The 12,980-nt window shown below is 37.5% G+C and overlaps 1 protein-coding gene across 2 annotated transcripts in view; it reads left to right on the forward strand.

Moving 5' to 3' along the window:
• The window catches only part of LOC150089225 (uncharacterized), an 820,044-nt gene that overhangs the window by 774,331 nt on the left and 32,733 nt on the right, over nucleotides 1-12,980 (forward strand). The window lies entirely within an intron of this gene.

The following is a 12,980-nucleotide window of genomic DNA, read 5'->3' on the forward strand; positions in this document are numbered from 1 at the left end:
CGTTTCTGCACATCCGCCACATTGCCCATTCATTCTTCCAACCAGCTCATGGCAACGAACATATCCAGTGCTACAGGTGCAATATACGGTAGCCTACGTGATATGTATAATAAACTAATAATAATAAAATAAATAAATAATAATTGACGGATGTCTATTGATCCGATGTTAGTGAAATTTGCGAAGGTCGAAAAATCGTTCTAAAAAACCCAAATATGAAATTTCATGAAAATCTATCCACATTGGTTCGATTTTAATGAAATTTGGAATGTCTCGAAAAATATTTGTAAAAAGCCCAAATATAAAATTTCATGAAAATCCGTTCAGTTGTTACATGCGGACGGACATAGTGAAGACAATAGATGTATTATGCATATATGCTAACGCGCCTATGAGCGAAAGACGATCAAATTTGCAACACATAATTATGACATATCCTTAACAAGGGTATAAAAGTTGCTGTTTTCTATTGAATTTACTTCGAATGAGCTTTATACAATATTCTGAAAAATTGAATATACCGGTAAGGGTAGTCGAAGTTTATCGAACAATACCATAAACTTCGAGAAAATTTGGATCATAAAACACTAGGCAAATCTCAATGTAGAAGTGATGCTGTGTTGACTGCGATGGATTTTGTATCGATAGTTAAACCTGAAAATTTCGCCTCCTAAATAGGTAACAATATTATAGTTATTTACATCTATCGCACAACCATTCTTTTACTGTAATGTTGCCATAAGCATTATCCATTGCTTGTGTTAAGCTGCAATCGCTATTTTTAAGATTATGGCTTCATTGGCCCTTTCCAAAGATCTCTTCCAGCTGTAATTCCCAGTAACCCCATCATTTCATATCTACGTTGCTCAATCAGAAGAGAGAGAGTGGATCTAACGTTACTTTAACAAAGCATTGCATTCTTTCTATTTGAATATTAGAGCCAAATAAAATTTGATAAGCAAAGCACGATCGCTTAAAATAATGACCACCAGAAAAATAATATTTTTATATGTACTTTATATAAAAAAAGTGAAAGTTTTATTCTATATACTCGCATATACTTTAAATCTGGTGATGGATCAGAGTGTAAACTCCAATCCACTATCCAAATGGATAGTGCTTATAATTAGAATGTCAGTCATCGGGGTTTCATGATAGTTGAAATAAAAACGAGCATCTCTGCCAGGCCTAATATCAATTCCTATGCACTATAAAATTTGGTTTAAATTATACTGCAACCAAAAAGGTTATTCAAGACGCACATCGGCATTGTGATCTCATTAGCTATCTACCATTCTTATGAGAATGGTTTTTATCCACTGCTTTGCCCAACTTATCCCACGGTTCTTTACACTGAGGCGGGTGCACTGGTGTCTTACTGTACTAAAACCGTAACTATTCACCCTCGTGAACCCATAAATTCTAAAATTCTTGTATCACGACTAAAGAATCTGTCCAGAACTACCTTTGAACTTGAATAACTGAAACACTAAACGAGTTTTTGACCTGGTTCCTTTTGCAATTGGTTTTATTTAGCAGTAAAACTGAGAACTCGCAGTAAAATTTTCCGACTGATTTTAAAAATTAGTTTATTTTTTAATTTTTAGAAAATAGAAAATGCGAGAAGAAACTGCTTCTTAAAGATGTCGCCGACAAGATAAAGAACGAAAGAAGCAATACATAGCTCGGTAGAGTGATGAAAAAGATGTTTCAGCCGCTTTTCTTCTTATTTCACCTGTATAGATGAAAAAAGAAGAAAAGAAGCTGAAAGTAAAGCAAATGGTCGAAGGATTGCAAGATAGGAAGAAACAGATAGACGACGTGAGCTTGATAGAGAAAGATTTGCAAATAGAGTGGCTAACGAAACTGGTGAGCAAAACCAAATTAGACTTCTGCTGAAAGCCATGCACATAAACATGAATTGTGATTCAGAATGTAATGTGTGGTCCATAAATGGAACAAGCTGATCAAGAAAACATTAAACAAACACATAATACATGAGGAATATACATTACACAAAAAAAGTGATAGGCATTATAACAACTCCAAGCATCCGTTCATTTTAATTCAAAACGCAAGGAATTTAACTTTTCTTCATCCTTCACTCCCTTATTTTCGTCAGAAATCTGACGAAAATAAGGGCGTGAAAGATGAAGTATAAGGGAGTAAGCACGAGGGTGTACGAATTAAGGCTACAGATATTATATTTCAGCTTCAGTGTTCCTTGGGCTTCCAAACCCCAAGGTGACCAACATAGGAATTAAGATCACTGCCCTTCCACACCTTGTGGAAAAGGTCCATGTAACCCTCTCCTGTCTGGAGACTGAGAGAAAACTGCGTGTTTCTTCTCTTGGAAACTCGGGTGTTTCATCACAAAATGATAAATCAGCCATAGAATGTAATATACTGATAGTTCATTGCTTAAATGAGTCCCGACATAGCCGAGTAGTCAGGCACGAGGGTGTACTTTGCACTTTGAATGGAACTTGTTCAAAGTCGCGTGTCTGAGTTATTGATTGCATTCATTGTGAAAAACAATTAATATAAACTCTTCTGTCCTTTTTTTTTTTTTTTTTTTTTATCTTGGCTCAAAATAAAAACTGAAGTCATGTTGCTAGAATACCGTAGTTTTTTTTTTTTCTTGGGATTATCATGAAATGCTAGTTTTCCGTGGCAGCCTAGCAGGCACGATCCATTACCTTCCTCGTTTCGAGAAATCCGAGTTCAATTTCCGACATCTTATCCAGTCCCGGATATAGTTAGCCTCTCTTAGACAGAGTGGGGCAGGATTTTCAGCCCACACAACATGCAAATTGGCTAATGAGCCCACACAGCTCTACGCAAGATGGATACGAGCCACCATTTAACTCGGCCGTTCTTAATAGAATGGCTAAATTATCCAGGATATAATATTCAATGGCATTACCTTCCATTATGTCTGTTGCCTTGTGTCTGTAGTCAAGTGCAAGAGTGCAGTAATGCACTCCTGTTTGAGTGGACAGTGGTTCAAGTTCTCTTGACTACTAAATATACGGTTAATGATTGTATTCATAGTCAAAATAATTAATTGTAAACTCCTTTGACCTAGTGATAGTGCCGGATTATAAACAAAATTATTTTTAGACTGTGTAAACCGATAGTATGTTTAATCGGGTTTTGGCACAGTAGAAACCCACCGGAGAAACGAGAACCTTACCTTTCTCCTAGTAATGATCATTTCATAACCAGAACTGCAGCTAGAGAAATATTGGTTTGGATTTTATTGGCGCATTAGCAACTAAGGCTATAATGCGCCAAGACCAGGTAACTAGAGAAATATACATAGTGTACATAGTATTAGGGTCAGGCGCCACCTGTGGTTTCCCACATCTGCGCCATATGTTCGCTGTGAAGGAATACAGTACTACTGTAAATGCCAGAAAAGTGTTGTGTGTTGTATATGACATATTGCGTTAGGTTCTGTTGTGTGTCCTGGCATTTGGCCGCAGGGACCCTGGTGGGACTCCACGTTGCCCGCACACACCACTAGGAGGTAGCCAGTCTGCCCATTATTCTCTGGCTTGTCTCCGCCAGGGCTTCCTGGACGGAGACAAAATAATAATAAAAAAAAAAAAAAGGTAGAGTCGGGGAAGTACAGAGTGTACGCAAGAAAGGAGGGTATAGCTAAAAATATGGAGGATGTAGGCGAAGACATTCTCCAGGTTATCAATGGAGCAATAAGCGCCATCAGTTGAAAGGGGAACCCGGGAAGGACGATAAATAAGACAGCAAGAGAGCCGCGTGCAAGTTGCCACTGAGGAATGAGGTGGCCCATACGCCAGTTAGGTAAGGATCAGATGTTTGGGTTGTTCCTATTTTGTGTTGGCAATAGGGTGCTCCGTCTTGCGAAGAGGGCTTGTGCAAACTTGGTAAACTCATAGTAGTAGTTTTCTTCTGTGATGAATAAGTGTTCATTTCCTTGAGGGTTATCTTGTATACGAATAAACAGGATGCTGCGGAGGTCCTCATGGTGTGGACAGTATATACTAGATGGTTCCAGTCTTCTATTTCACCACATGCACAGTAGGGATTGTCAATGATTCCCATGGATGTTAGTTTATGGTTTATTGATCCGTGTCCAGTAATGAGGTAGGTGGTATAAAGACCAGGAGAAAACCAATTTGGAGATTTGGGAAATACGGCATTCACATAAGGTATAAATTTCTTGGTGATTTGGCCATTGTCGGTAGCAGTCCATCTGTCCTGCCAGGTCTGAAGTAGTAGGATGGCAATTTGTTTCTTTTCCTACCTGATTTCATTCAGGTTATTGATGGAGTGTCCAAGGATAGTTGCTGGTATACCCCTGGATAGACAGTAGTGGAGGCCCCTTCGAATAACCTCCAGATCAAGCGGAAGGACGCCCGCAAGAACCTGAAGGGCTGGGTTGCTAACTGTGCAGCATGCCCTTGTAATAGTAAGTAGGATGGTGCGCTGGATGGTTCCCAATTTACGTTTGTTGTTGTAAAAAGTTGCCCTGCGAAACCAGATCCCTGATCCATACGTTATGAAGGGAAAGAAGATTGGTTTGTACAGAACGTTAAGGGTGCGTCGGTTCAATCCCCAATCACGACGACTCACCCGTGCAATGAGAGCAGTTCAGTCACCTGAATAACTAACACTTCACTAATGAACAGTGAAACATTGGCTGTCCTCTATGCGCAGGGAGCGATACGCAGCAGCAGCAGCAAACAGTGGCGTTCACAATGACGAATGCATCAAAGCAAGTGCAATGCAGTGTTATTCAATTTCTTATAGGGTTAAGGCATCTGGAAAGGTCGTATGTCGACAACTCTATGTCACATCCAAATGAGCAAATCGTAACCAGGAAGGAAGGATAATCTGGAAGATGATTCACTCCCAGGACAAACACAATAATCACAGAGGAAAATATTGGCTTAGCAGACAATGACGTCACAGTGAATCATTGTTGATTATGTGGTCGGAGAGCGAGATATTAAACGCAGGTTTGTTTACAACATCATCTGTTACTTTAATGTTTTTAGAAGACTTAAAAATAATCTGGCATGAGAGAATTCCACGGGGAGGATTAAGCGAAGGAAGCCGTTAAAGGATGACGCCAAAAAAACCTTTATGATTATGGTATAAAAAAATCTTATGGGATAAGTGCCCTAATGGCAGAGTAGATTTTTTGAAAATTAAAGTAGAACAGTGTCAAAATATAAGTAACGTTTTCATTTGGCCTCTCCCTTCGTGGGGAACAAAAACTGTGCGATTCAAGCTGAGAACTATAAAATCAGCGATACTATAATTACAAAATATTGTTTATTAAAAAAACTTGTTGCAGGGTTGTTAATGACACTAATGACAGTATGCTGCTGCAATAGAATCTAGAAAAGTTGAGCAGATGGGCTGAGAGGTGGCAACTGAAGTTTAACATTGACAAATGTAAAGTACTACATATGGGAAGCAGTAACCCCAGAGTGACGTATCAACTGTGTGGTACGGAGTGAAAAGGACCTGGGGGTAATTGTGCAGGCAGATATGAAGTTTTCTGAGCAGTGCAGACAGTCTTCAAGAATAGCTCATGGTGTCTTGTCAATGATACACAGGAATATTTCTAGCAAGGATAAGGAGGTGATTATCCCCTTGTATAAGGCAATGGTCAGGCCACACCTTGAGTACTGTATACAGGTCTGGAGGCCTCATAAGAAGGATGTAGGGCTGTTGGAACGAGTACAGAGAAGGGCAAAAAGTTTAGTGAATGGAACAAAGAGTTGCTCTTACGAATAAAGGCTTAATTTTTGCAAATTACAGTGTCTGGAGACTAGGCACCTGCGAGGTGATCTGATTGAGGTGTATAAAGCCTTGAATGGTTTGAGCATACTCAATGCTGATGGGATCATTCCTCTTGCTCAGAATACTCGCCTGAGAGGGCATAAATTCAAATTGAGGAAAGACAGTTGTAGGATAGATGTGCAGAAGTTTGCATTTAGCCAGCGGGTGGTTGATTGCTGGAACAAACTTCCATCTGTCGTTGTAGAAGTTGATAACTTAAACAGATTCAAGACAGAACTAGACAAATATTTGGAGCGAGTGGATGGGTGAAATGAGAAGGTGTGTGTGTGTGTGGCTGATGCTATATAAGCTTGCTTTCTTGCATCATGTGCCCTTGCTAATGCCAACTTTCTAACCTAAAGACAAGTGAGGTTTCTTAAATTGATGTCACACACCTAGTAAATTTGAGGGAGGCCACTAGAAAATGCATTGAACCATTAAAATTATGAGGGCATTATATTGTTCTTTTTGATTGGAAAAGTGCCAGCCTATCGTTAGTACATCGGGGCGGTTCTAAGAGAAACTATAGACTAGTCATTCTAATTCAGCTTTAGGGAAAATCATGAAAATTATTAATAATGCAGTGCAATGAAAATTTTAATAGAAATGGTATCTTAAGGAAACAGCATAGTTTGTAAAGGGAAAATCTTTGACTTTTAGGTCAGCGTCGGCTCGAAGTAAAACTTTTCCCCAGGCAAAATCTATTTCAGCGCCCGTATCAAGTAAAGTAGTAGGGGAGTGGAGATCTATATTTATTTATTACCATTGTGATAAAGGTATTACTTCCTAGATTTAACACCTGATATAACTATGCATAAATCACCAGCTAGTAATAAAGCGATATAATTGATATGCTGCACCGTGCAAGTAATGAAATGAATCTCTGTATATTAAATTATGTATATTAAACAAAATTAGAATAATCAAATGTATAAATATATATACACTACTGTCTTCACACATTTCTAGGTACTTCGACGAGGGCCACCACTAATCAATGCCTAAATGAAAAGTAATTACTGCCACTTCTGTTTCGATGTACCTCATATCAGCATTACATAGGCCTAGCTATGAAAGGTGGACGCATGTAATACTTGGTATAAGGTACATAGTTCTATTGATTATTTTTTTTAATTTATACATTGATGTGTTGGTCTCTGTCGAAGTACTTCCAAATGTGTAAAGACTTATTAGTTTTTATGTTATGTGTGTACTTGTATGTATATATAGATTTGATTAATCTAATTTCGACTTATTTAACATTTATAGATTCGTGTCAAGTAATTTATTTTTGTAATAACATTAGCGATCTCTAATCGAATAATTTTAGCCTAATTAAGAACAGCTATAATTGTATAATACAGGGCGTCCTAAAAGTTCCTGCGTATTTTAGTGAAACAGTATGATTTTCAAATAAATTTCACAAGCATTTATTCTTTTTTACACAAATCATAAATATTTGTAATGTATTAGAGATGTTATTATAATTTTATTAACTTTTTAATGTTTTCTTTTCAGATCCATAATTCATGTTAAATATTCATGTTCAAGAGCGAATTTTTGTTTTAACATCCCGCATCAAAGGAATGAAGTTTTGTGAAATTAGGGAAAGATTTAAAGAGATTTCATAATTCCGGTCCTTCAGACAATGCGATTCGTGCACTGGTGAATAAGTTTAAAAGAACTGGGTCTGTGCGTGATGAAGAGAGATGTGGGTGCCCAAGGACAGCAAGTGAAAGCGTTGAATGAATCAATTCGAGAAATGTCCGAAGAGGACACAGAATTATCAGTTAGGGAGGGATCTCGAAGACTGAACATACCCAAGACATAAGTTAATAGAATTTTGCGTTCGACACTGATGGAAAAGCCCTACCACATCCAACTGTTGCATGAAGATTTTTCCCGTCGAGCAGCAATGTGTGCAGAACTTGTCGATCAAATCCAAAATAACAGCTTAATGGACCACACTATGAAATCTCCTTAAAAATCTTTCCCTAATTTCACAAACTTCATTCCTTTGATGCGGGATGTTACAACAAAAATTCGCCCTTGAACATTCATCATGAATTATGGGTCTGAAAAGAAAACATTAAGAAATTATTAAAAATTATAATAACATCTCTAACACATTACAAATACTTATTTTTTATGTAAAAAAAGAATAAATATACTTATCGTACTGAAATTTATTTGAAAATCACTGTTTCACCAAAATACGCAGACTTTTGGGACACTCCGTATATACATTTGCTTCTTCGACCATTTGGTGCTCCGGTCAGTTGAATCTCCTTTAAGGGTGAATTCTCCTTTAAGGCTATTTTATAACTTATTCTTGGTATGCATGCAAGTGGCGTTTCGCTTTTTCCTACTCCAATATTATCGCGGTTAGTAAACCAGTAGGATGATATTTACTTTATCGCGTTCTGACACGGTGAGTACCATCATTACCAGCACGTTCAACATTTCACAACTAAATTCGCAGGATTGTAATTTGCCGTCCGCGATGTGTTGTTCCAGCTGCGATTTGTATGAGTGAAGGCTGAGACGTTTCTTCTACAAATGAGTTCGGGACTAGCGTGATGAAATGGTTTCTCTGGACTATGAATAAAGATTTTTCAGCGGGCGCAGAAAGCCTTTTTCTTCAAAAGAACCCGGCCAGTTTCTGAAAATGTTCACAGTGAGCGTGGGAGATGTCTGATTTACAGAATTCTTCGTATCCTCTACGGAATTTTATTAAATCTTTACTGCAATACGGCCCATAGCCAGGGGTTTTATATCGAAAGCTGAATTTAGGCTACAGGACTCGCATCGAAATCCTGAGTTTCTAGGCTTCAAGTGAAAGTTGTAAAAATATTACATAAATTACAGATAGACAATTAATAGATGAATTACTAGGGTAATTAAATTATTACATAAATATAAAGTAAGATCAAATTATAGAAATTTAGAAACAGGTAACAGCAAATAATGAACACTTTCCAACTGGACTTCCGGTGACATCACAGCAGCGTAAATCTTCTGTCCTATAATGTTAATCTTGCAATGACATCTTTTCTGTGCTTTTTGTTACGTATAAATTGATGAAGATCTGCATCTAAGTTCTTGACAGTCTAAAGCATGCTGGTGAGAATGAAGTCGTCAGCTAAGTAGAGCTTATTATAGTTGCTGCGAAGAGGAGGAGAGACTCTGAAGTAGGATCCTCCAATTGCAAATGTCCCAGAAATCAGGGAGTTCTTTCTTTCACTTTTGATTTCATAGTTATGTAATTGATGGCTGTTGTAATGGTGGGAGTATGGATGTCATTTGTGAGGTGATTTGCGTGCAAGCCATCTGATCATCCAATATTCGTCGAACTGAATGCTGCGATGTGTGTATATCATCTGCTTTGCTATGCATCTCAATCTAAACATTTTGATATGAAGAGATTTAAAATGCCTGTAGAACTAGAATAGTTCAAATATCACTCCTAGATCTGTGTGGTGGTAGACCCTCGGGAATGAAGAACAGTTTAGCATCACTGGAAGATGTGGTTGGTTTGGCTTCAGTGAGAAGAGCATTGCAAATTTTGGAGTTATTTGCATATCACAGTTTAACAAATATTGAGCGAAATGCAGAAGTTTTAAATTGATGGCTTCAGTTATAAGCTTTATATCATCTGCATAGCAAAGTAGGTCTGATCTGTCAGCGATGAATGGGATGAGGATGACTGTGAACAGCAAACCGGAAAGTATGCTACCTTACGGGACTACAGTAGTTACTTAGCGAATTAACGTGGACTTACCGAGACTTTAAGGTTAAGAATTCTATTGTAGCAGAAGAGATCTTATGAAAAGAATTACGTTGCCCATGATTAAATAGTATTTCTCACAGAGGTGTCGAAGGCTAGAGATATTCACAGTGTCAAAAGTTGTTTCAACGTCCAGATATATAACTGCGAGCTAGGAATTTTATTGGTACACATTTAGCACTAGGTTTGTTAGAGAAAGGTTTGTTACAGTTGATCGCCGCTCTAGTGCATAACGTACCTAAGGAGGGTTTTGTGGTAGCATTTGGGCTGTTAAGATTAGGAGTAAAACTTTCTCCATGAGATTCACTGACAGTTGGTCTAAAATAGTTTGGAACTGGTGTGTAGGAAAGTAGTTTTCTTTTAGAATGCCATTATAAATATTAAGGACATCTAAGAAGGAAAGACAGAAAGGGAATAGCAACACGCAAATATTCATGAAGTTGGCCAGTGTTTTCTTTGGTTTGGTTTAAGATTTTTCTGGCCCATTAGCAACAACGACTATTATGCACCAGTGTATTCTTTACACTCAAGTAAATATTAGGATGATATTTACTACCGGCCATGCGTTCTTGGCTTCACAATCGAATGGATTCAAATCTGAATTACCTTCCACTGAAGGTAATTTGATTTACAGAAATGCTTGTTATAAATGTTACTGTGAAAGTCCGAAATATCAACACATTTCACTTTATTTCGGACTTTTATCGCTCTGGTACAATAAATCGTAGTATTTAACAGTTCGCTTATTAAAAATGCCGTTTGATAATCCCATTATGACTAAAGTACTGTATACGAGGCACGCGCTCCGACTATAGTGAATGTTACCCAGGAAACTGCGTGGACAGAATATATCCCTCCTCACTCATGTTCTTTAATTGAAAAAGTGAATGAACTAGGAAATTATCATTGCTTGTCTTTCGACCATCACTTCTTCCGATTTTTAAATAAGGGCATACGGCACATATTCCCTATCCTCCCTATGCCCTTGTTTAAAAAGTGGAAAAGTGGATGAACCGTTGAGGTAGAACATTATTTGAATTTTCGCACTTTTACCAAAGAAAATTGGCGAATCCTAGGATTTGCCGTATTCGGCTTTAACAGCAAAATGAGTACTAATCTCTATCTTTAGTAAATTGATGCAGCACAAGTCCTCCACTGGGAACATTCGAAAAACAGAATCAGTGACTGATATCTGCTTTTAATCATTACAACACTGGATACGTGAGTCAGAAAACAGGAATTATATCCGTAGTCAATTTAGAAATTTAAGAAATTAGGATGCTTGTTGAATTCGTCTACAAAGAGTAGAATACAAGTTCCTTCGCGTATTATTATTCCAATAGACTGCCAGAGTACATTATTAAAAAAATAAATGTTTATTTTATATTTTGGAAATTTGGACCGTGGTGGGGAAATGCTTGGATTTTACTCAACAGTCGGATTTTTTTTACCACTATATCACTTCACACCGCTCTGTAATCCATGAAAAATTAGATTAGTTGCTAAAGAAATTTTTACAAGGGAAATAGTATAATCCATATATTTTAAATTCAAAGCATTGTAGCTGTTTTATTATTTTAGCTGAATGGCCTTTATTCAGAAGCCTATTTATTGGTGTAAAGGCCATTCTGTACTAAATTTATTTCCACAACGAATGCATTACTAAATGTGCGCTTATGGTACCACTTTCTGTTTGTTTAATTCGAAATCTCCATTAACACGGATGTTTTGATAAAAGGCCTAACGTGCATTTCATTGCAGATGGGCATTAAGGGGTGTCACTATGTATAACAGATAATCATGCCCCAGCTTCTGACTGCTGCCTCATAACAGCCGACCATGCCAGTGCCCACTTACGTGCTCGGAGTACATCAAGGAGGAGACACGTCGTATTTATATATACGTGGATTCCTTTCAGATGGCAATGAACAGCTGAACTATAGGTCACGACCGCTGAATTGGTCCGTGGAGAGCAGTAGTGGAAGGCAGTTACTTGTCTGCCGTGACCACAACCCTTTCATTGTTCTCTCATTCCACTTGAGACGAACATTTACTGTTATTAAACATTTACAGTTGCGAGTGGCCTTCTCTCTCTCTCAACAGTTTGGACGTTGGGATTTAGAAATGTGTTGCCATTTACTGATGGCTTTACATGGAAAGAGAACTTTAATTTCCTATTTTCCCACGCTCATAATGTAGTCATTATTTGCCGAAATTACAATCGTTTTAAAACAAATGAGGAGATTTAAGTTATTCTGTACTATATTACAGTGTATGATGAGAATGTACACTTGAGTACATTAATAACGAGAGGCTGTTGTTCCCATTTCCAATATAGTGTTTAAACCTGATGCGTACCGAAACTCGTTTTTCTTATATTTTTTTTGTACAATAAAAAAAACTTTCTATGAAAATAGCAATTTCATCGATTTTGTTGATCATTAGAAGTGAGAAAAAAATATATACTGTAATAGAAGATCAGATGCCATATTCTGAACAAACAAAGCATTGCGTACTGATGATTAAATTTTCATTCTTAGAATGTCTCCTGAAGATTTGCTTGTTTTGTCTCTTCTTTTTGTGTTCCGAATTAGATGGATTTTTTAAACTTCAATTAGTTAAGGAAAGCATGGAATCGAAGTGAAACTTCAGAGACTTTCTAACCTTGTTTAAAAGCGGTATAAAATATCGAGGTCTTTAACCTTCGTTAGTGCAGAAGATGACAGCAATCTTTGGTTCTACAGCCCTCCGTAATAAGAGAAAGAAATTAGATACCGCTTTTCTCCAAAAAAAAGATAGACCAGCGTCTCGCAGGAACACCACAGGATTAGATCACATAATCCTGGCCTCCTACCGGCAGCGCTGTTGCACGAATAGGCAATCTCATCTGGGAGAACCTGGAGAGAAATGGGCTACATTTCGTGGCGCCTTCCATTTTACCTTATCCTAGTTATTTTGCTACGGAATGATAAGATAGAAAACTTGCGGCCTTCTATCTCTCTTTCTTTCGCTGAGAAATGAGTGCAGGCAGGTGTTTTTTCCCACTCTTCTGAAAAAAAAAATAAATAAAACTTGAACTCTTTATTATCTCGGCCACAACTTTAATGTTTTTGCAACATTAAAAAAGGTAGGGGAGAGATTTAATTTAATAATCAGTTCTCCAAACTGGTTTCTTTTGCGGGGCTTAAATATGTAATTTTTCTTTAAATGTGATAAGCTTTGTTTGACTGTCGAATTGTCCACTCATCAATAGAGTGAGTCGTTTAAATGTCATGTAGAGCAGCTTGGATTGAGATACATGTCACCTCCCTGAAACAAAACACCGTTTTTATACTGAATAGTGAAAAATTATCTGACT

This window comes from Mastigoproctus giganteus, chromosome 2, assembly GCF_048544385.1.
Source record: "Mastigoproctus giganteus isolate SK-2022 chromosome 2, ASM4854438v1, whole genome shotgun sequence".
Classification (NCBI taxonomy): domain Eukaryota; kingdom Metazoa; phylum Arthropoda; class Arachnida; order Uropygi; family Thelyphonidae; genus Mastigoproctus; species Mastigoproctus giganteus.